Source organism: Xenopus laevis, chromosome 3L, assembly GCF_017654675.1.
Source record: "Xenopus laevis strain J_2021 chromosome 3L, Xenopus_laevis_v10.1, whole genome shotgun sequence".
In the NCBI taxonomy this organism is placed as follows: domain Eukaryota; kingdom Metazoa; phylum Chordata; class Amphibia; order Anura; family Pipidae; genus Xenopus; species Xenopus laevis.
The window spans coordinates 77,583,882-77,606,317 of NC_054375.1; the positions used below are offsets into that span (position 1 = coordinate 77,583,882).

Below are 22,436 nucleotides of genomic sequence, written 5' to 3' on the forward strand. Positions count from 1 at the left end.
CATGTTTAGACTAAACAAATCACAGTGTGTGGCAAGTTTAGTCCATGTTATTTTCTGGCAGCAGAAGAAAATTTTGAGTGATACTGAAATGGTTACCTGCACTCTCATGGAATGTACTGACAAATATGACAAATCAATATATGCTGCCATCTGATATGCCAGCAGTCTCTGTAGTCATGTACTTATCATTTGCAAAATAGCCGCTTTGCTGGCCCAAGACATCACTCAGTTGACATGATATCGCTTCCACTTATATAGCTGGTTTTAATGCCATTTTTTTTACTTTTTGTACCACATTCACAAAATGGTTTGGTAGCACTGAAGCAATACAACAGTGATGGGTTGCAATAAATAACATTGCAGCAGATGTAACCCACAGTAATCAGATATTTGCTTTTTAACAATTAACCAGCAAATCGTGCATAAACAATATATCCCATTCAAAGGCTACCACCACTTTTTCCCTTTTGGTGTGGTCGGGGCCATGCAAAACCCTATACACCTAAACATTATAAAATGTTTCTTTATAACCACCATAATGGCAAAAAGCATATACTAAATATTTAAACAAAAAGTATAGTTTTATCTCAGAATAACAGTAGCATGGAGGTGAAGAGTATCTTCTGTGTGTGCCCTAGAGAGCCTGACACTAAAAATAAAAGACACAAGAAAAAGAAAAGAAAAGTCAAATATTCGTTAATGCTTTATACTCTAAAACATTACAGTAATTGTCCCAGTCCTTTCCACTTGAGCACACAGACACACTTGTTGGTATTTAGAAACAAATCCGCCCTTGCTTTCTCTACAAGAGTCAGATCTATTCTTGATAATAAAAACAATTGAGTGATGGTAAAAGGGGATTTCTGAAAAAGTATAAAAATCTAATTCAGAAATATAGTTCAAAGACACAGAGATAATATTCCATTTTTATAAATCCTATTTTAGAGAATTTACAGAACAGTTTCTTAAAAGTTTTGTAAGGATAAAAATGCAATGCATGACAACGGTTTCTATATAACAAAACCTGTTATGGTATAATATAAAGTTTTACAGAATTTGTACAGTTTCAATGATAGGCCTGCTTTTGAGTGTCATAATATATCTTTCTATAAGTCACAAGAGAGAACAATGAAACAATCTAGATCTACACTTTCTTATTACTATTTTTCATTCTTATACAGTTGTAGCCTGAATAATCTTCCCTTGGGCTGTGGCAAATAAATCAATTTGCAACAGCTCAGTGGGGATGTAGCCCAGCTTTTCGATTGTCAAGATCCTTAGAACTGAGCCTGAAGAGGTATTTTGTTGTATCTAAAATATAGCATAAATATGTGGTTGACCGCTAAGCTCTTGAATTCAATGTAATTACAATGTTATCTGTAAATATCATTGAAAATGAAAGCACCATTGGTTTTTCACTTTTTACATATACAGAAACCTCCAAATTACTGAAAGGTCATCTCCCATAGACTCCATTTTATTCAAATAATACAAATTTCCTTTTTCTCTGTAATAATAAAACATTACCTTGTACTTGATCCAAATTATAATTAATCCTTATTGGAAGCAAAACCAGCCTATTGGTTTTATTTCATGTTTACATGAGTTTCTAGTAGATGTAAGGTATGAAGATCCAGATTACGGAAAGATCCATTATCTGGAAAAACCTGAGCATTCTGGATAACAGGTCCCATACCTGTACTATGCAATATTTTATAATTTAGGGTCTGGATTATAATACAGTAACATAATGATAGCATACAAAGCCTCAGTAATTCATGGAAACATTAGGAGGCAGATTTTTGAAACATCGAGTGTGTGGGCTCTGGCTAAAAGATTGCAGAAACTGCAATTGAGTTCCTGGACATGCTTTTGTGCAATTAATTGTTTTAGCTTGCTTCAGGGACTCACTGACTCACTCACTCAGTGTTTCTGCTGTTTGTTTTGCCTGAACCTGGACACTCAAGTAATCACAAATCTGCCCCTTGGGGTTATAAAATCAGTTGAAGGCCCACATCCAACCTAGAGGCCTTCTAGGTTTTCATTCATATATTATAAATAGTTCTCTGTGAACTCTTCCACCTATGTAACTAAAGAGATCACCATAGAAATGAATCTGGATCTCTATGAACCAAATGGAATACAGCATCATTTCTATCTCTATAAAAAAAAATCATCATAGTTGATCAGCTCCCCAAATTATTCTTGTCTGTGTGTGACTGCTAGCTGCTACCTTATGTGGGTATGCATGTATATCTTTATTTGCAATATTGTATAAGCTGCACTGTACATTTTTATAGTAAATAAATAGTATAGACAGAGAAACAAATATTGTGGTAAACAAAGTAAATACAGTTACAAAGCTTGAGACCCCTGTCTGATAGAACTTACTTTCTCTATATTATTAATAAGATAGTTTTAAAGGAGATGGAAAGTCGTTTACCAAAAAAAATCTCTGCAACTGTGTTTTTTATTCCTGAGAACTAGCATATTTCAGGAAAAAGATTTTCAAGATAAAATGAGAAGATTAAAGAGCCCTGCTTACATTAAATTACACTTAACTGTTGCAGACAAACGCTTCCAGTTGGTTCTCTAGTGTTTGTGGATTTGCAAAAAAAAGGGAGTGACATTACTATTGTATTGCATGTCAGTTGCAAATGGAACATTGCTGATGAATATTAAAATGTTACATTTTTGAAAATTTTTAACCCATAAAAATAATATCTCTATTCTATCAAGATTTTTTTTTCCCAACTACCTTAGAAATTATACTGGCAGGATTTGAAATCTTAATGAAACTTTCATAAAACATTTCAGTTAGATTTATTATACAAGCAAGATGACAAAAAGGCCTAAAGATTTAATTTGTGCCCAGGTCATTTTAAATCGATATGAAATGAAAAAGTTTAAGAGCTCCTGTCCACTTGGAATTGATTGCAAAATGTTGAACACAGCGTTCAAGCAGTGGAATTAGGAAACATGTAAAATATCTATTTTTCTGAATGTCAGCATCAGGAAAAGTATAAATTATTTCTATTCAGGCTTCAATTTGCAATTATAGTAATCTATTTAATTCATTCATTTTTTATAAAGTAAAAGGGCTCTGACTTCTCTGCTTTCGTAATAGTTTGCCAGTGCTAAAGATTTATGAGTGAATATTGCATGTTAAAATATCATCCTGCAATAACTGCTGTGATTGGTTTAGTAAAATATCAGCAATAATGTAATAATGCCTACATATCCAATACAATAGCTGAAACAGAGAAATATTCTGTTTCATATTATTTTCCCCATTGACACAAAGAATGATTTGATTGCAGATGATGTTGTAGGACAAACTTAACAATTAGGGGCCGAATTTCGAAGTACAAAAAACGTCAAAATTCGGCCATCGGATTAAAATACTTCGAATTTGAATATAAGCTTTTTCAGCAAATTTGGCAACCCTGCGATCGACTAAAAATCGTTCGAATGATTTAATCGTTTGAATCGAACGATTTAATCGTTTGGATCGAACGATTCGAACTATTTTAGCATACGATCGAAAGATTTTTATTCAACGTGTAAAGAGTTAGAAAAAACGTTGTAGAGGTCCCCATAGGCTAACATAGCACTTCAGCAGGTTTAATTTGGCGAAGAATTGAAGTCAAAGTTTTTTTAAAGAGACAGTACTTCGATAATCGAATGGTCAAATATTCGAACGATTTTTACTTCAAATCGAAGTCGAAGTAAATTCAAAGTCGTAGTATCCTATTCGATGGTCGAAGTATCCAAAAAATTGCTTCGAATTTTTTTACTTCGAAAATTCCCTCGAATTCACTTCGACCCTTAGTAAATCTGCCCCTTAATATATAAATTGATAAAATTACCACAACCCTATTGGGTTTTTAAGGAGTTATTTATCAAAAGTCAAATTTTAGAGCTTTGTGTGCTTTTTTTAAAGCTCGAATGAACTCACAACTCGAATGGTTTCTAATTTGAGAAAAAACTTGAATGTAAAAAACTTGAATCAGTGTAGTCAGGGTAAAAAAATTTGAATACTCAAATTAATCAAGTTTCCAAGGGGAAAACTCAAATTAATCGAGTTTTCGAGTGAAACCCACCAAAAAATCTCGAACATCGTAAAGGCTAATAACATCTTCAAATTGTTCAAGGGACCTCTGCCATTGACTTCTACATGAACTAGACAGGATATTTTCAGGTTTAGATCTATTTGAGGTTCGGGGTATAATAAGGGGCAAATTCATCAAGGGTCGAATATCGAAGGTTAATTAACCCTCGATATTCGACTGGGAATGAAAATCCTTCGACTTCGAATATCGAAGTCGAAGGATTTTGAGCAAATACTGCGATCGTACGATCGAAGGAATAATCATTCGAACGAACGATTAAATCCTTCGAATCGAACGATTCGAAGGATTTCAATCCAACGATCGAAGGATTATCCTTCGACCAAAAAAAAAACTTAGCCAAGCCTATGGGGACCTTCCCCATAGGCTATCATTGGGTTCGGTAGCTTTTAGGTGGCGAACTAGGGGGTCAAAGTTTTTTCTTAAAGAGACAGTACTTCGACCATCGAATGGTCGAATAGCGGAACGATTTTTAGTTCGAATCATTCGATTCAAAGTCAAAGTTGTAGTCGAAGGTCGAAGTAGCCAAAAAAACACTTTGAAATTCGAGGTTTTTTTACTTCGAATCCTTCACTCGAAGTTAATGAATTGGCCCCTAAATGTTTGAAAATTCTAGTTTATTTTTTAAAACTCAAATTCAAGTATTGACTGAAAATACCCCCAAAAACTAACATTTTTCATGGAAAAAACAACTCAACCTTTGATAAATAACCCCCTAAATATTTAAATTATTTTTCATAGACATGGAAATACCCCATATGTGGAAAAGCTCAGGTCCCATTAATTCTGGATAAAAGGTCCCATACTTGTTCCAACATCCATGATCTGTGTTACATGTTTGAAAACAGAGAGTAGTAGCAGGGCCTGAAGCCAGGTGACAAATAGCAGAATGCAATATATAGAGACATAAAAATCCAATTTATCAGAAAAATTGTTCAGAGAATATATACACTTTCCCTTTCATGTTTCAAACCTATGTAATAAATACCGTACATGCAGAGGTAAATGCAGAGGTTCAGCAAACCATTATGCAACGATTTTCCAAAATCTACTAAGTAAAAGGAGAGTAGATTTAGAAATTGTACAGTTGAAATGCAGTCAGTGTGACATGCCAAGTTCTATGCAGAACTTTACAGCTAGTCAGCCTAACGTGCATTTAAATTGTACATTTTTCTGCACTGTTACTGTTTTAAGTCAAATGGGTTTTCCTGGAAAAAATCAGCCAGAGAATTTGTATTTGCATGCCAAAAGTCATTCATATTAAACGATTGTAGCTTAACGTGGGTCTGGCTACTTCCATCTATATAATATGTGTAGTTCTACAAACCGAGATAAAGGTGCCTAAGATATGAATTATTTATACTTAGTTATGGCAACAGAGCCTTGGCATTGTTATACGTCTAGTGCCTTGTGAATCATCAGCTGCTTCCCTAGGAGTCTTGGGGAACATTATAGAGGCTGCTTGAAATATGTTGCTAGATTCTCAACTATTGATTATTCTATTTGTTTAATGTCTGTATTCACTAAAGCCAAGAGCAAATAATTCATATCTAGGCACCCATGTACTATTTACACATGAAATATAACAAACTTTAACTTGCAAGCTGCAACACTATGAGAAGATAATACTCTATTTTAAAACATTAACATTCTATAGTATCAAAACTTCAAGTAGGTAGTATTCTTCAAACTGCTGAAATTATTTTTTTGGCATTCTATTTGATTTAGTGTGGACTTTATAAAAACTTAGAAGAGTTTTTAGCAGTATAATACATTTATTACACCAAATACCTGTGTCAATTTGTCAGAATGAGTTCTTTAAGCAGCCAAATTACATTCTGCTCTGTGGAGTGATAGTGCTTAGAGTTGGTCAGCAGCAGCAGTTAACACTATCACCTACATAAATCCTTCCACCCTGATGCAAATTGCATGTGTGGAGAAAGGATTAGGGCAATTATATTCCATGATGGAATGAGCTGTTCACATGTGGAAAATAATCCATTAAATCCAAATGCATCCTTGTTAGCACTCATGAAAATTATAACTGTTTATGAATTCAGTTGACTAATGTATTAGCATACCCTTGGAAAATTATCTTGTTGTGGTATCATGGTGAGGATATCTGATTTGTTAAGTCAGTTTTGTATGATAATAGTAATAACTTGCTATATGCTCTCTAAACAAATAATTGTGTATTACAGAGTTATTTTTTGGAACCTTTGTAACCATCTCCTTTCCCTACCCTCTGATAAGCTCCCCTTCTTTTTTCTGTATGCCTTCCCAATTGCTTAAAAATAATGGAAAACATGAATGTATTTAAAAAAATATATACATTAAGGGGAAGATTTATCAAAGGTCGAATATTAGCAAATTTTTAATTCAAATGAACTCGAATGACCTCAAAATTTGAATAGTATTTTATTTTGGAAAAAAAAAATCGAAACTAAACTAGAATCCATTTTTTTCTCTGAAAACAACTAGAATGTCAGGAAGGCTATTAACATCTTCAAATGGGTCACTGGGCATCTGCCATTGACTTCTACATGAACTTGGCAGGTTTAGGTGGCGAATAGTCGAATTCCAATTGTTCCCAGGGTCCAGATATGAGAAATCTTTTGTTTAGATTTGAGTTTAGATTATTCCCAATTCGACTTTTTGAGTTTTAACCAAAAATCCAACTTGAAATTTTGAATTCGAAATTCCAATTTGAACCTTAATAAATCTGCCACTGAAAGATCAAGATCAAAGATCATAGTTGGAGCACATATTATCAAATACAACGAATGTATTTTTCATACAGTATGTTAATATATGAAATTAAACATTTTACAATATTTAATGCTTTCTCAATAAATTTCTGAACCAAAACGTGACTTATTCAGGAGCCCATAACTTGTGTAGTTCCTTAAAGGGGAAGGAAACCTCGTTGGCGCTAACCCCCCTCCCCCCCTCCCGTGTATTGCCCCCCCTCCCTCCTCCCCCCTGGCCTACCCCTCCCGCTGGGCAAATGCCCCTAACTTGTTACTTACCCTTCTGCGCAGGTCCAGTCCAGGGAGTTCACAGGCGACATCTTCTTCCACGCGATCTTCTTCCTCCTTTGACCGGCGTTTTGTGCATGCGCAGTAGGAGCATTTCGCCGGTACGGATCTACTGCGCATGCGCCAAAAGTCACGCGCATGCGCAGTAGATCGTACCGGCGAAATGATCCTACTGCGCATGCGCCATTCAAAGCAGGAAGAAGATCGCGCGGAAGAAGATGTCGTCTGTGAACTCCCTGGACTGGACCTGCGCAGAAATGTAAGTAACAAGTTAGGGGCATTTGCCCAGCGGGAGGGGTAGGCCAGGGGGGAGGAGGGAGGGGGGGCAATACACGGGAGGGGGGGTGGGGGGTTAGCGCCGAGGAGGTTTCCTTCCCCTTTAAGTCTTCTGCCTCCAGGACCACTTGTCTTTTTGTATTTTTCATACTGTTTATTTTTAAGGCACATAATAATAACAGACAGATCAAAGCAACAAGGAGGGACATACATACTTGTATATACTAATAATCTGTGCTGCTGGAAATGTATTATAGAAGGCGAGGAGCTTGAACCTCAAAAAGAGAACAGGTATTCGTTTTAACAATTAATTTAATGAATATTACATACAGGGAGAAATTCAGTGAAAAAAACAATTGTCCAACCTTGGCATTGTTATACGTCTAGTGCCTTGTGAATCATCAGCTGCTTCCCTAGGAGTCTTGGGGAACATTATAGTTTTATAGTTTAACTGAAAGCAAATGCTTTATGTATTGAAAAGTTAACTAAGTCAATAAAGTAAAGTAATATTGTTACATTTTTAGATGACACTTTTCTTGTATAATTGCTACATGGCTAACTGTGTTTCATCAGTCAGATTGCATTCCAAACTCAATTGTGCATATCAATAAGATTTGTAGTATCCTGCCAGGCAATATAGTATAAAGGTTATGCTTGTCAAAGTGAAATAAGAAATTGTAGCGTGAATGTGTAATATCAACTTATTATTTCTAAGTATTAGACTGATGATGGCTAATGGAAAAACAGCTGGAGACTAAATTTTGACTCACTGAATAAAATAGGCATGCTGTCATTTTTCGTATTTAGATAAAGCTCATCTTGCTTGTTTTACAAATATTTAATTCAGTGTCTTGTTGAAAAACATGAATACAATATATCATGTAATCACCTGCCACCAACACACAATTATTCTATGTTGGACCTGCACAAATATTTAACCGTACTGCAGTCACATTTAACTGACAATTATTACTGTTAAAATGTGATTTCTAAAACTTAAATTCAAATGGAATGGAGGTTGACCCAAACCTCATCTAAGTTATTTAGGCTTTACTAAGTTATCTCCATGTAACATACACTCTAGCAAGTGGTCAGGACAGGTAACCTCTATGGCAACATGATATGACTACAAAATGTTTAGTAGTAATGAATAAGTATTGTAGAGAATGTACACTAATTCTGCATTGTGAGAATGAACAACTTTTGGTCAAAATCTAATATTTCAATATTTTTAAAAAAAATATTTTAAGTAATTCATTTCTCAATTGTGAAAGCCAGTCGGGTTACTGGAGAAACGTCTTCAAAAAAAACACAGCAAGTCCAGGTACATGGATTGGAGTATTGGCAGGAGGAGAGCTGAGTTCTGCTACAAATAGCGATTTCAGTTGCAATTACATTTACAAATAACTTTAAAGGCACTGAAAATGTTTAATTACTATATACTGAAATGTATACTGTCAATACTTATTCAGCAATATAATTAAATAAGTCAATATTCAAAAATGGGGGTGTATTTCACCTTTGAAATCACATACTTAGTTGCCTTTTTTAAATTGGAGTATTAGAAAAAGGGGGCCCAAAAGTTGGTTATGTCATAGTAACATAGTAAGTTAGGTTGAAAAAAGACATCCATCAAGTTCAACTTTTCAACTATGTTAACCTGCCCAACTGCTAGTTGATTCAGGGGAAAGCAAAAAACCCCATTTGAAGCCTCTCCAATTTTTCTCAGAGGAAATAATCCTTCCTGACTCCAAAATGGCAATTGGACTAGTCCCTGGATCAACTTGTACTATGAGCTATCTTCCATAACCCTGTATTCCCTCACTTGCTAAAAAGCTATCCAACCCCTTCTTAAAGCTATCTAATGTATCAGCCTGTACCACTGATTCAGGGAGAGAATTCCACATCTTCACAGCTCTCACTGTAAAAAACCCCTTCCGAATATTTAGGCGGAACCTCCTTTCTTCTAATTGGAATGGGTGACCTTGGGTCAGCTGGAAAGACCTACTGGTAAATAAAGCATTAGAGAAATTATTATATGATCCCCTTATATATTTATACATAGTTATTAGATCACCCCTTTAGTGCCTCTTCTGCAGTGTGAACAACCCCAACTTGGCCAGTCTTTCCTCTCAATTTTCCATACCTTTCACAAGCTTAGTTGCGCTTCTCTGGAAACTCTCTAATTCAGTAATGTCCTGTTTGAGTACTGGAGACATGTAATTTTCCTTAAATATTTCAGGTTAAAACAGGGTTAGTTAAAAACCCATAAATGTCACCAGAGAATAAAGTCTAAAAAAAACTTCTGCTGCTGTTTAAGGAAATGACTTTATATTGTGGATACCTAAGAATTCCTGTGAATGGCCATTGAACTTGTACACTTGTAATGCAGAGCATGACTGATACCTTTAGTTTCAGCTGCAAAGAAAACTATGGAAAGATCACTGGGAGACAAATGACTAAAATGAATCTGCTAGAAAAAGATAGATGAAAAATCTTGAGAGACTTGGAAACAAGAATTCAGATGAGAAGAATGGTTACTGTAAAGTACAATTATGTTTCCATCATTTGAAATTGCGTTGTCAGGCTTTTGTCAGTGTCGAGATTATTTGTTTTACTAACATGTAGGCACCATGAGGAGACTCAAACTATTGAAAATGTTTTAATATGAGTAAAACATTTTACACACAATTAAATATTCTGTCTATTTCTATCCTGGTCTGGACTGCCTGTATTTCTATGGATGTGGGCATTTTAGCCATTTACAAAAGTGTGCTATTAATTTGAACAGGGTATTTGCCATACTAGCATTATTATTTATGTATAATGTTGCTTTCCTTGGAAATAGAAAAATAAGTGTGAATAATTGCTGATTCATGGGTAGAAAATACTGTTTTTTTATTCTCTTTTTATTGGATTATTTGAAATATACAGTAGGGGGGTTATTTATCAAAGGTCAACTGTTAGGGGCATATTTATCAAGGGTCGGATTTCAAATTTGAAAAACTTCAAATTCGAATTCAAAAAGACCAACCGAAATGAAATTAAAGTGTTTTTTTGGCCGATTAGGTTCATTTTCGATTGAATTGGTCAGTTTTTGGCTGAATTTGAATCGCACAAATCGGCTATTATCAGAGTGAGTAAGCTCCGATAATAGCCGATGACATTACTAAGCACCGTTTATGAGGCTATAATTTACAGGATATTCATGGCTCTTGTGTACTATAATGATATATATGAGCAATGCTTAAAGATAGAGATATATATATATAGATATATATATATATATATATATATATATATATATATATATATATATATATAGATATATAGATATATAGATATATATATATATATATATATATATATATAGATAGAGATATATATATATATAGATATATATATATAGATATATATATATATATAGATATATATATATATATAGATATATATATAGATATATAGATATATAGATATATATATAGATATATAGATAGATATATAGATATATATATATATATATATATATATATTTAAGTACTGGACAAATCTTTGTTGCTAGGGTCTGACACTATGAGAAGTATTGAAATTTGTCTATCATAGTATTAATAGAAGACCTCAGCAAGGGCACTGCATCCCTTCTAAACCACAGGTAGCAACAACTTTTTTGTACAAAACATTTTTGGCTGATTCCCAATACTGTTGCTACTCACAAGTCAGGATTTAATGAGCTCAGGTGAGTTACTCAGTGGGTCATCCACTTTAATTGATGAAAATGTGCTAACATGAAATAGACTACAAGCTTTATCTGCAATGTATAAAGGCCTAGAGCCACATTTTCAACCTTGCTCTACAACATAAATGAATACACATGGACTGAATGTAATGTAATACAGTGGCTTTTAATTATGCGTTTATAACACATGCACAGTGATGTAACTGGTAGTGATGGGCGAATTTGCGCCGTTTCGCTTCGCCGAAAAATTCGCGAATTTCGCGCGAAATTCGCGAAACGGCGAAAAATTCGCGAAACGGCGCCGGCGTCTCGTTTTTGACGCCGGCGCCCGTTTTTGACGCCGGCGCCCGTTTTTTTCGACGCCGGCGCCCGTTTTTGGCGCCGGCGCCCGTTTTTGACGCCGGCGACTTTTTCGAAAAAAAAATTTTTTTTGACGCCGGCGAATTTTTACCGCGAATTTTCGCGGGCGTTTCGCGAATTTATTCGCTCGGCGCGAATCGCGCAAATTCGCCGCGAATTCGCGCATGGCGAATAAATTCGCCCATCACTAGTAACTGGTAGTTTTTGCCTTGAATTTATACTTGTTCACAAAAAAAATAATAACAGCACAGGTATAAAGGGACATGATTATTCTATTTTTTCTTCCAGTGCTACTTCTAGCACATCTTTCAATGAAAAATGTTAATTTAAGCCCGTCCAGATAAGCTGGGGGAGGGACAGCTACACATTTAACTTTTTTGCAGCAAAACTGCATAAAATGTGTAGTGTATGTGAAGAAAATTGCTTTTGTGTTCAAAGAAAACAGCACTTTTATGCAGGCCTTATAAATGAGTTATTTGCAGTTAAATTAAATAACCGTCTAATGCAAAAAAAAATGCATTGTGAAATATGAATTATTGATGTAAAATATGCTTTGCCATTGTGAAATTTTATTACATACACTGCTCATATGTCTGTAAACTGTCAAAAGGAAACATTGTTGCTAACGTTCACAACGGAAACGTATTACATTTCCCCAATAGCGTGGTAACTAGGCCCATTCAAAAACCACACCAGCCCAAACTAAATAGAGTTAAACGTGGAGAACTGCCTTTAACATTTCTTGAATAATATTAATTAAGCATCCTTTATAATACTTATTCACTTGATTAGTCTGTGTAAATGATTTCCTCTCTAAGGACGTTGGCTTGCAAATCTGTCCTTAAAGATAAACCCATACAGAGCAGGTGAATAACTAAATAGATGGGTGCAGCAGACTGATTCACCTGTGCTATAGAAAGGACATCAAGAAACCAAGTACTGTTGAGAGCCCTAAGAACAGTTTTAGAAAATACTGGCCTAATACTACTCCAGAAAAATTCTGTGAATGCACTGAAGTACTTCTAGAGTTATTTCATGACTGATATTGGTGCCCTAGCAATGGATTACTGTGTTTGCAATATCTAAAATTATATTTTTCTGAAACAAAACCACAAAAAGAAAGGCATATATCATTTTCCTGTAAGTGATGATTGCTGTAGAGCTTGATGTAAGCACATCAGTATGGTAAACATAAACACAGACACTATACTATCCATACTGATTGCAGTATAATAGTAAAGGTAGATTTGCAATGTATAATAGTAGTGACAGCAATATTTAAATTAGCCCTAAATTAGCCCTTCTGGGCTATTTAAGTGTTTATTTACTAAATTTTAGTCTTAAAATGTCCAAACATTTATAAAACAACGTTGTCCCTGGTAGTGTGCATCCTGAGACAAGCCTTTTCTCATGGCAGAAGTGTTCCCACTAAAGAACATTATGTTTGCATCTTACTAGAACATTTATGTACTTTACGAGATGTTCTTGGGGGCACATACCAGAATTTTGAGTGGTGTTGTCATTACACAGAGGTAGATACCATGCTGTGGCTTGCATAAACAATCCTTAACACTGAGCTATAGAAATCAATACACATTTTTTTGCTTAAAAATAAAAACAAATTCTAACCAAATATTCAAGCAATATACAAGTAGTAGTTTACTAATTCTAAAAGGGGTATCAACTACATTTTAGAGCCTATACTTATATACTGCAGCAAGATGAACTTCCTATATCTGAGCTATAAGTAGTCCACATATAACCAATAAATCCTGTCAAAGGGAGACTATAGCAGCCCATATGTAAAGAAACTATCTCCATAATAGTATACTTTTCTAGTAGTAGTTGCCATTTTTAGTACTAAGGGTTGACCCCTGAAATGTACAATTCACTGTGCTCACACACAAGCAAGGTCACACATATTTGCTGGTTTACATCAGCCAGTAAATGTCTATCTTAATTTCCATACTTCTTCCTGTTACAGTTAGATCTGCATTATTTTCTGTCATGTGATCTCTGAGGAAGCACACAGACCATCACAAAATGGTGTCTTAAGATCAATGGGTAATATATACTCACATATATATTTGTCAATATGATCATATTCTTTAATAGGTCACTTATGATGATATACTGTACATTATCTGTTGGCTAAGTATTTATTTTGAAGGTATATCATAATATTGATAACTTGTTGCTAAGCCAGATCGCCATGAGAACTATGTATACTTTCGGAGCTCATAATGTTGTTCAATGGAAGGTGTTTTTTTTCAGGATATTTATCGGCCCCAATAGTAAGGATTTAACTATGTGTGACAAATCTCCTCCTGTGTCATCAACCTTATATACTTGTGACTTTGGTTGCAAATCTGCAATTCACAAAGACCTGGGGACTGGCCTGATTGCTGTCAAGAAGGATTGTTATCCTCTTCTGAGGCAAATTATAGAGAGGGGATATTGTTCTGTTAATCATCTACATCTTAGGAAGGATTAATTTGAGAAAAAGTTTGAACTTGAAGGATGTGACTTTTTTCAGTCTCAACTATTTGTAACTATGAGATCCACAGCCCAAACTACTCTCCACTTCATTTGATAAATAATCCCCATGTATCTTGCCATGCTATCTCAAAGTGACAATACGTAACAAATACAGAATAGGGAATAACAGGGAATGGGTTACAAAAGGTTGAGATTTTTTAATATAACAAACTATTAATGTATCATTTCTAACTATACATGTCATTATTCCAACATAAAATGCAGTCATTTTTCCTATGTTTAAAATGCTTTTAAAAGCCCCTATGCCAACAATAGATTAATCAAAGGGATTCAATTTGCGCTTGATTATATATTTTGTTGCATGGTAATTGCAATTTCCATTGATTTTGATATGGAAATTAGCAATCCATTCAACCTGATCTGACAAAAAATCAGGATGTTTGACTTGAAAAAAAAAAGTCTGCACATTGCACATAAAATGAATATTGCCTTTTGATGTTAACACAATATATTTTTTATCTTATTTAATGTTTATATGTGAAAGAGCTACAAGATTTAAACCCCTATCCCCGGTATCCTTGCATAAAGATAAGGTAGTGTTTTTCATAATCAAAAGTCTTTTTACCTTCAGAAATACATTGTGTCAGTAAAGTAAAACGGTCAGGCTGAATATGCACAAACTCGAAGCCATTACCTCAAATATTGAACTTTATTATTTCCAGCGGATCTACATATTTGTTGTTATCTATACTGCTCGTTTCCAAGATGATAACATGTTAGTAGCAGATGTCTTATAAACTGAGCCAGTAGTAAAATAAACGAGAAGAGCATTATCATATAATTACTGTTCATGCATAAATAATGGCATTGCATGTGCATGTTTCACAACAGTAGGGTGCTGACAAAAACACTGACTAACTGAAATGGCATTTTGTAATATCCTATCCATTCGCAATTGCTACAAGAAAGAAAAAAGCTCTACATAACAATTGCCATATTCAATGCACTCAATTGCCCAGTACTAAATGATCCTTAAAAAAACACAATGCTGTTATTATGTGGATATTTCAAAAATCTGTGTAATTGCTTCTGTAGCCCATTTTCATTCTGAAGTCATCAAGAAGCTTTTGAGCAAGCTTTTCACACAAGGCTGATTTTGGGTGATTTATCATCACAGGCAATGGGTTTGTACTGTGCATTCTTTCAATTGTGTATTCAGGATCTATATATATATATATATATAGAATAGTAACATAAAAATTGCATGTGCATGTTGAAAATGCAATGTTGTAAATAATGCTTGTCAGTAGTGCAGAATAAGATTTTCTAACAAACAGTATATCATATTTTTAATACCGCTAAGGCTGTAGAAATTATACACAGTTTGCCTTAATTTCTGCTACATTGTTTTTAAGCAAAATGCCTATTCATTTTATTCCATGGTGATATTAATAAAACTGAAAGCATGACTTCACAAAGGCAGTACTGAACTTATCTGGATACCCTGTTGATACTATGGGGCAGATTTACTAAATGCAAAATTGGCCTTTTTTTTTTTGTGAAAAGTCTCCAAAATGACAATTCGCAGGGACATCACCAATTTATTAAAAGGCAAAGCAACTTGCTAGCTCAAAAGCTCAGCGCTAGAGATTTTTCACTCTGTTTTGCTAGGTGAATTATCGCTCAGGCAAACGTTCGTTACTCCTCAAATTTTTCAAAGTGCGAACTTTCCAGTCAGTTACCCTTTTCGCCAGGTCATACTGTACCTGGAGAATTGATAAGATGAATCTACATCCTCAACATTTTGAGTGACTTCATATCCTGTATGCCAATAAAGTCCTTACAAAAGACAAAACGCTGACGTTTTTTAATATTTTAAAGTTGGATTATGTTTTATAGTTATAAAGGTTAAATATATGTTATTTACACTTCTTTTAAACATTTGAAGCTCATTCCATATTTGTTTTAGGATAGGCTCATGTCTAGGACAATAGAGGATTACTTTTGTCTTTATTTTGCTTCCTTGGACATATTTAATAATAAGTGGCCACTTCAGCAATTTCACCAACGATCGCTAATAAAGCCATATATATGACCTGTATGTACCCACCATATTTAAATTCACGTACGCATAAGTATGTTAAAGAAGTTTGGATAGAAAGAAAGTAACGCTAGAGTAAATTTGATTGAAATGTTCGTGCTGACTAAGCTTTGCAGCAAAACTTCACCAGTATTCATCTGGCGAGACAAAACTTTTCAAAAATGCGAATATTTGCTGCAAAAAACCATCTGACGAAGTTGCCCATGTCTGTAAAATGAGGACAGGAAAATGGAGCTCATGCCAGGAAACTGAAGAAGTTGACCTCAGCAAATAGGTGAGATGCTGAATTATAAAACAATATTTTTTAGAGCAAAGTTCTCTTTTATAAGGGGACACGGTGTAATGTGTAAAAAAAAAAATATATATATAGTTGTCATGCCCATGTTATGCTTGCTGTAGCTTAAATGGAGCTGAAAGAGTTGCACCCGTCTGTGTATACAGCACTACAAACATGACTGATTGCACATGGGAGAGACATAGGGGTAAATTTATCAAAGAGTGAAGTTCTGCCACTAGAGTGAAATTCCGCAGCTCTCAATTAATTTCTATGGGATTTTGAAAGGCGTATTTATCAATGGGTGAAAGTTCACCCTTTGATAAATACGCCTATAAAAATCCCATAGAAATGAATGGAGAGTGGCGGAATTTCACTCTAGTGGCGGAACTTCACTATTAACTTCACTCTTTGAAGTGAAAAGAGTATCCCTTGGCACACCCCCTTCTCTTAATATCATTGAGGCAAGTGTTGAGGTGCACTCTATGCCTGCTTCCAGATGGCACAGTTAGCACTATCATTCAGAACAAATAAGCTCTGCTTTAGTGTCAGGTGCACTACTAGCTTCCAATTTTACTCCTAATAGCATTAAGATCATCTTGCGCTGGTGTAAGTAAATCAGCTCTAAAGTCTTTTAGATGCAGGTCAAGTTCAATTCTTATTTTTCTGTGACCAGTAATGAAAGTTTATTATTCAGAAAAAACAGATTTCTACAAAACATTGTAAAGATAGATATAGGGCAATTTTTTCTGTGATTGTGTGTGATTCATTTTTAAAAATCTAAAAAAAATCAGTCATATTAAAATGAATGGAAAATTGGATTCATTATTTTTCCCGCGATTAAAAAGTTATCATTGATTCATGAATCATGATCTTATTATCTGGACTTTGTATAAGTTGTCATACTTTGTTAATAAATTGGGAACACATATGGATCAACATTTTTTTTCATCTTCCCAGTTCTTATATTCACTTTAACATTTCAGAAATTGATGTATTTCAGCAGTGCATTACTTGTACCAGTAGTACTGACAGCCTTACTCTATAAAGTCTTACCTAATAATGGTCATCTTTCTGCCCTAACTTAATTGCAGACTAATGCACAGTGCACTTTCCACAGCAACCATCAGACATTTCCATCAAAACTATATCTTCGAGATAAATTCATAGCTGTAATTTAAAAAAAATAAAAAAATCACAGGGTTAATTTACAAAGTACAGAGGGCATAGTGGAAAGTGAAAAAAAGGGGCACAAACCACCTTGACCTGCATTTTTCTGAATTGCTACAGGTCTCCAAGATGGAGAGTACAGACTGGCATGTGCCCCATGAATACAATGCTGTGTAGTGCCGCATGTGCCCATTCTCATTTGTTATAACGGTCATTTGACTAAAGTTTCTAAATTATTTTAGTTGTAATACATTTTATGTACAACAAGGTTAACTACCCATCCTCTAAAGTGCACATCATTCAGACACACAAGTCAGGAAGTGATAGAGGGTGCAGGGTGCAACAGAAACCTGTTCTTAATGTCTGTCCTATTTTCATCTATAAAGAGAATAACCAATGTCAATATGTCTTACATTAAATTAATACTTTATTTACAAATGGGATATTAGGCTTCCTATAGCGTAACTTTGAATTTGTAATGCTTCGAGTTAGTGACAAAGTACTAACGTGGAATATATCAGCTCCTAAGAGTAAAACATTTTTTGCTTATAAGTACACTACTAGTTTAGAACAAGTGAATTATGCTTGATACACAATTTCTTGTAACAAGTCAGAAAATTGATTTATGTGTGTCAGTGTCACTTCAATGAAATAGATACATTGAGTTGACTTTTAGCAAGGAATATGAACGATTTCAGATTAATGAATAATGCAACACCTTATTTTGGAACAAAAAGAATGGAAGACAGGTTTTACAAGCGGTGTATTACTGCATGTGCCTATTCTTTTTTGTTAACATCTTAAACAAGTATAAAGCACATCTTTTTTTGACAAGTCTCACTTTTAGCAAGTCAGATACCAGCTACTCCTATATGCACTTAAAACTGAATTGTTACTGTAAACTCCCAAAAATATCTCAAAATCGGCACTGTAGAATAAAGTATGCAATCCAAAACATCTTTTTTTACTCATATAACACATAAAAATATGGAAGTTCTAACTCATATATAAGGAGAACCAGGAGTCAAAGGATTCCCAGTATTTATGAATTTTAGTACAGTTAATATCTTGACTTTCAAAGCAGGTTTTTAGTTCATCACTACTCAAATGTTTTTGAGTAGTAGTTTCCAAAGTTTTGTAATGTGTCACAGATGACCCGAAAGAAAATAATGGTTCTAAGTGTAACAGGATACTAGCTGCTGTCACCTAGCATGTATGTGTGCCCTTGGTTTGTATGTGAGCACAGTGCCTCCTAAGAGAAAGAGGGGCTCGTTTATAAACAATGGAGCAAATTTGCACCTGGGCAGGACTCCTAGCAACCAGTCAGCGATTACCTTTTTTTTTCAGACAGCTGCAGGTAGAACAATGAAAGCAAACATTTGATTGGTTGCCATGGGTACTGTCCAGGAGCAAATTTGCATGGAATTATTCAATAGCGCATTATACAGAGAAGCATTATTTTCATGAAAAAAACAAATTCTGAAATAGTGAAGATGCAAACACGGTTTTGAGCTGTATTCAAAGGCAAATAGATTTGTGAGGTCGGGGGGCATTCTTCCCCTTTACAAAACACTGCTATGTCCCCATCTGAAATATGCATTTCTCCTAGCAGATAGGCAGATTTCATTTAGATGAAAAAGGTGAACATGATAGAATTTACAGTTCTTAAGATGTAAAAAATGAAAAACTTCTCCTTAGTCAAGTCTCTGAGAATTAACCAAAAGTGAACAGGCTTGCCAAGAAGCACATTCACCTTTCTGCACAAATCAATGACAGGCTTGTTAAAAATAACCCATGAAAAAAACATCTGTGAAATGAAAGCCAAAAAAACCTTTTCACTTGTAAATAGTTAACAGAAAAAATATTTGTAGATATTGAAATTACTGCTTTTTGATGCACTGACATTTTATGCCACGTCTGTAGAAATTCTGGAGTAAGTAATTTGATGTATCTTGCACCTTGGACTTGCCATTAAACAGTTTTTATCAGTAAAGGTGATCTTTAAGAGCCAGTACTGGAAGATCAGGGGTTCAAGACCAAACTTTTCAGCCTTAGTTTTTTTGCTGCCATATTTTAACTCTTACAAAGGCACTGGATAAGAATATGAGAAAAAGATCATAGTCAAAAGACAGAAGGAAAGAGATGTACTTTGTACATTGGATTCTGACAGTTTGTCAGGATGAGCAAGAGATAAGGTTATGGATACAAAAAAATGGCTTTGTCAAGAAGTAAGAGGGCAGAGATCTGCAACATTAGGTACTAACCAATGACTTTTAAGTGGTTTATAAATAAGAAAAAAGTTGTGAAAACAGAAGTTAGCAATATAGGTTATGAGGTGCCAGGACCCTGACAAACCAAAATGTGGGTGCCCAATTTAAAATACTGAAGTCTAGGAAAAGAAAGAAAGAGTACTAGTAGACAGTAGCCATTCACAGCAGCCATCTGTTCGCACATACAGGAGAAATACAGTTCAAATCACAATATCCCCCCTTCCCCGTCTCTCTCTGAATGGTGATGTTTTCATAGATATAAACCTTTGATCATATCTTTTAGTTCAGCTCAGGTTCCCTAAGTCTAAAAATGAATCGACATTTCAGATCAAAGACCTCTATAACAGCATGGACCTTGTGGGATGACAGTTAATATTTAAATAGCAATGAACACACAGTTCTGTCTCTGAAGTGGAGCAATGTACAATGCAGCCGCAGCTGCACCGAGCATATAATAGACCACTCGTGAATGAGTTTTTAAAAAAAGTGCATCCTTGTTCTAAGCAAATATCTTCTATCTTATATTTTACAAGCACTAAAGACTGCTATTAGCGAGAATCATTATTTCTTATGAACAAAAAAATGAAAGTAAGCTAAAATTAAGTAAAAATGGGTGGTCAAGTGGAAAACCATTAGGTGCCAGCGAACACATATTGATGCAATTCATCATGGTACCTAAATTCGAACACACTGCTGCACTTTTACAAGGTTGCCAAAGTGTCATGCCTTTTCTGTTAAATAGTGCACAATGTTGGCACTTGGGAACCCTCTGGACCTGGTGGTAGCTTAAGAACATATATTGAAGCAATTCATTATGGTACTTCCATTCAACCACACTCCTGCACTTCCATATGGTTGCGCCTCGGCTCTTCTGTTGAATAATGCACAACTGTGCATATTGGTGCAAAGGTACAGTACCCTCTGGATCTGGTGGTAGCTTCCAAGGCAGACTTGTGTCTAGTGACTCAGATGCCATTTGGATTGCATGCTCCCATAGTGACAAATCTTAGACACCATTTGGATTGCATGCTCCCATAGTGACAAATCTAATACTGCTAGATGCAACTTGCAGTAGACACAATTTGGAGCACAGCACTTTGCACACTGACCTTTGTAAATGACTCCTATATGGTAAGACACTTCTCGGGCAAATAAATGGGATACAAATGAATAGGAGAATTGTTACTGAAATATTCTTCAGCAACTTACTTCAAATGTTATGGATTTTTATGCTGAGACTTCATGGCTTCTGTGTATTTCAGAGTCTGTACATTTGAGGAAAATATGCTTTAAAGAAGATGACTATACTAACAGGATTGTAAAATTCACTCATCCACATTAACACAAGCATCAGCCTGGGTAAGAAGTAGTGCAAATAATTCAAATTATGTGTTTCTGTACTGGGCTTTTGTTTCCCTTTACTGTGAATGACCCTAAAGGAAACGTTATGGCTAGATATACAGTACTTCCTCTGTTATTGCCTTTCTTATATTTCCTCTTATAGCTTTAAGCCAAATGCTTAAAGGGATACTGTCATGGGAAAAAACATTTTTTTCAAAATGAATCAGTTAATAGTGCTGCTCCAGCAGAATTCTGCACTGAAATCCATTTCTCAAAAGAGCAAACAGATTTTTTATATTCAATTTTGAAATCTGACATGGGGCTAGACATATTGTCAATTTCCCAGCTGCCCCAAGTCATGTAACTTGTGCTCTGATAAACTTCAATCACGCTTTACTGCTGTACTGCAAGTTAGAGTGATATCACCCCCTCCCTTTTTCCCCCCAGCAGCCAAACAAAAGAACAATGGGAAGGTAACCTGATAGCAGCTCCCTAACACAAGATAACAGCTGCCTGGTAGATCTAAGAACAGCACTCAATAGTAAAAACCCATGTCCCACTGAGACACATTCAGTTACATTGAGAAGGAAAAACAGCAGCCTGCCAGAAAGCATTTCTCTCCTAAAGTGCAGGCACAAGTCACATGACTGGGGGCAGCTGGGAAATTGAAAAAATGTCTAGCCCCATGTCAGATTTCAAAATTGAATATTAAAAAAATCTGTTTGCTCTTTTGAGAATTGGATTTCAGTGCAGAATTCTGCTGGAGTAGCACTATTAACTGATGTGTTTTGGAAAAAAAACATGTTTTTCGATGACAGAATCCCTTTAAACCTTGCTTGGTAACAAGATCAAGGTTCTTGCTGTATTGTAGAATACAATTCAAAACAATCTACAGCAGGCATGACTCGGTTCAAATAGCATTCCTATATAATACCTTTAAATAATCAGAATTTATACAAAATTATAGTAGTCCAGTTGCTGCAACTTAATGTGCAGTCCATTGCACCTTCAGAATTCCATCAGCTTCCTACAGTGCTTATATGTTACACCTTAATTGCTTTAGAGATTCAGAGTAATTTAATATAGTATAAACAGTAAAAAAAAAAAAAAAGTGTAACTGAGACAGAAAAGATTATAAGAGATTGACTAAATAGATTATGTTTACCTTTGCCAAATACTATAATTTGACATCAGTGGAATAAAAATTGTTCTCTACATTTCACATTGACTATTTTTGTGTT

At 35.0% G+C, this 22,436-nt stretch overlaps 1 protein-coding gene across 3 annotated transcripts in view; it reads right to left on the reverse strand.

The window, feature by feature from the left end:
- grm8.L (glutamate receptor, metabotropic 8 L homeolog) overlaps positions 1 to 22,436 on the reverse strand; it is a 435,368-nt gene that overhangs the window by 265,907 nt on the left and 147,025 nt on the right. Inside the window, exon 1 of one of the 3 annotated variants that reach the window (XM_018252590.2) lies at positions 17,471 to 17,572. The exons of the other annotated variants lie outside the window; for them this stretch is intronic. The gene's annotated coding sequence lies outside the window, so the exon portion shown is untranslated. Of the gene's footprint in view, positions 1 to 17,470; positions 17,573 to 22,436 lie in introns of those variants that run through there. 3 annotated transcript variants of the gene reach the window in all.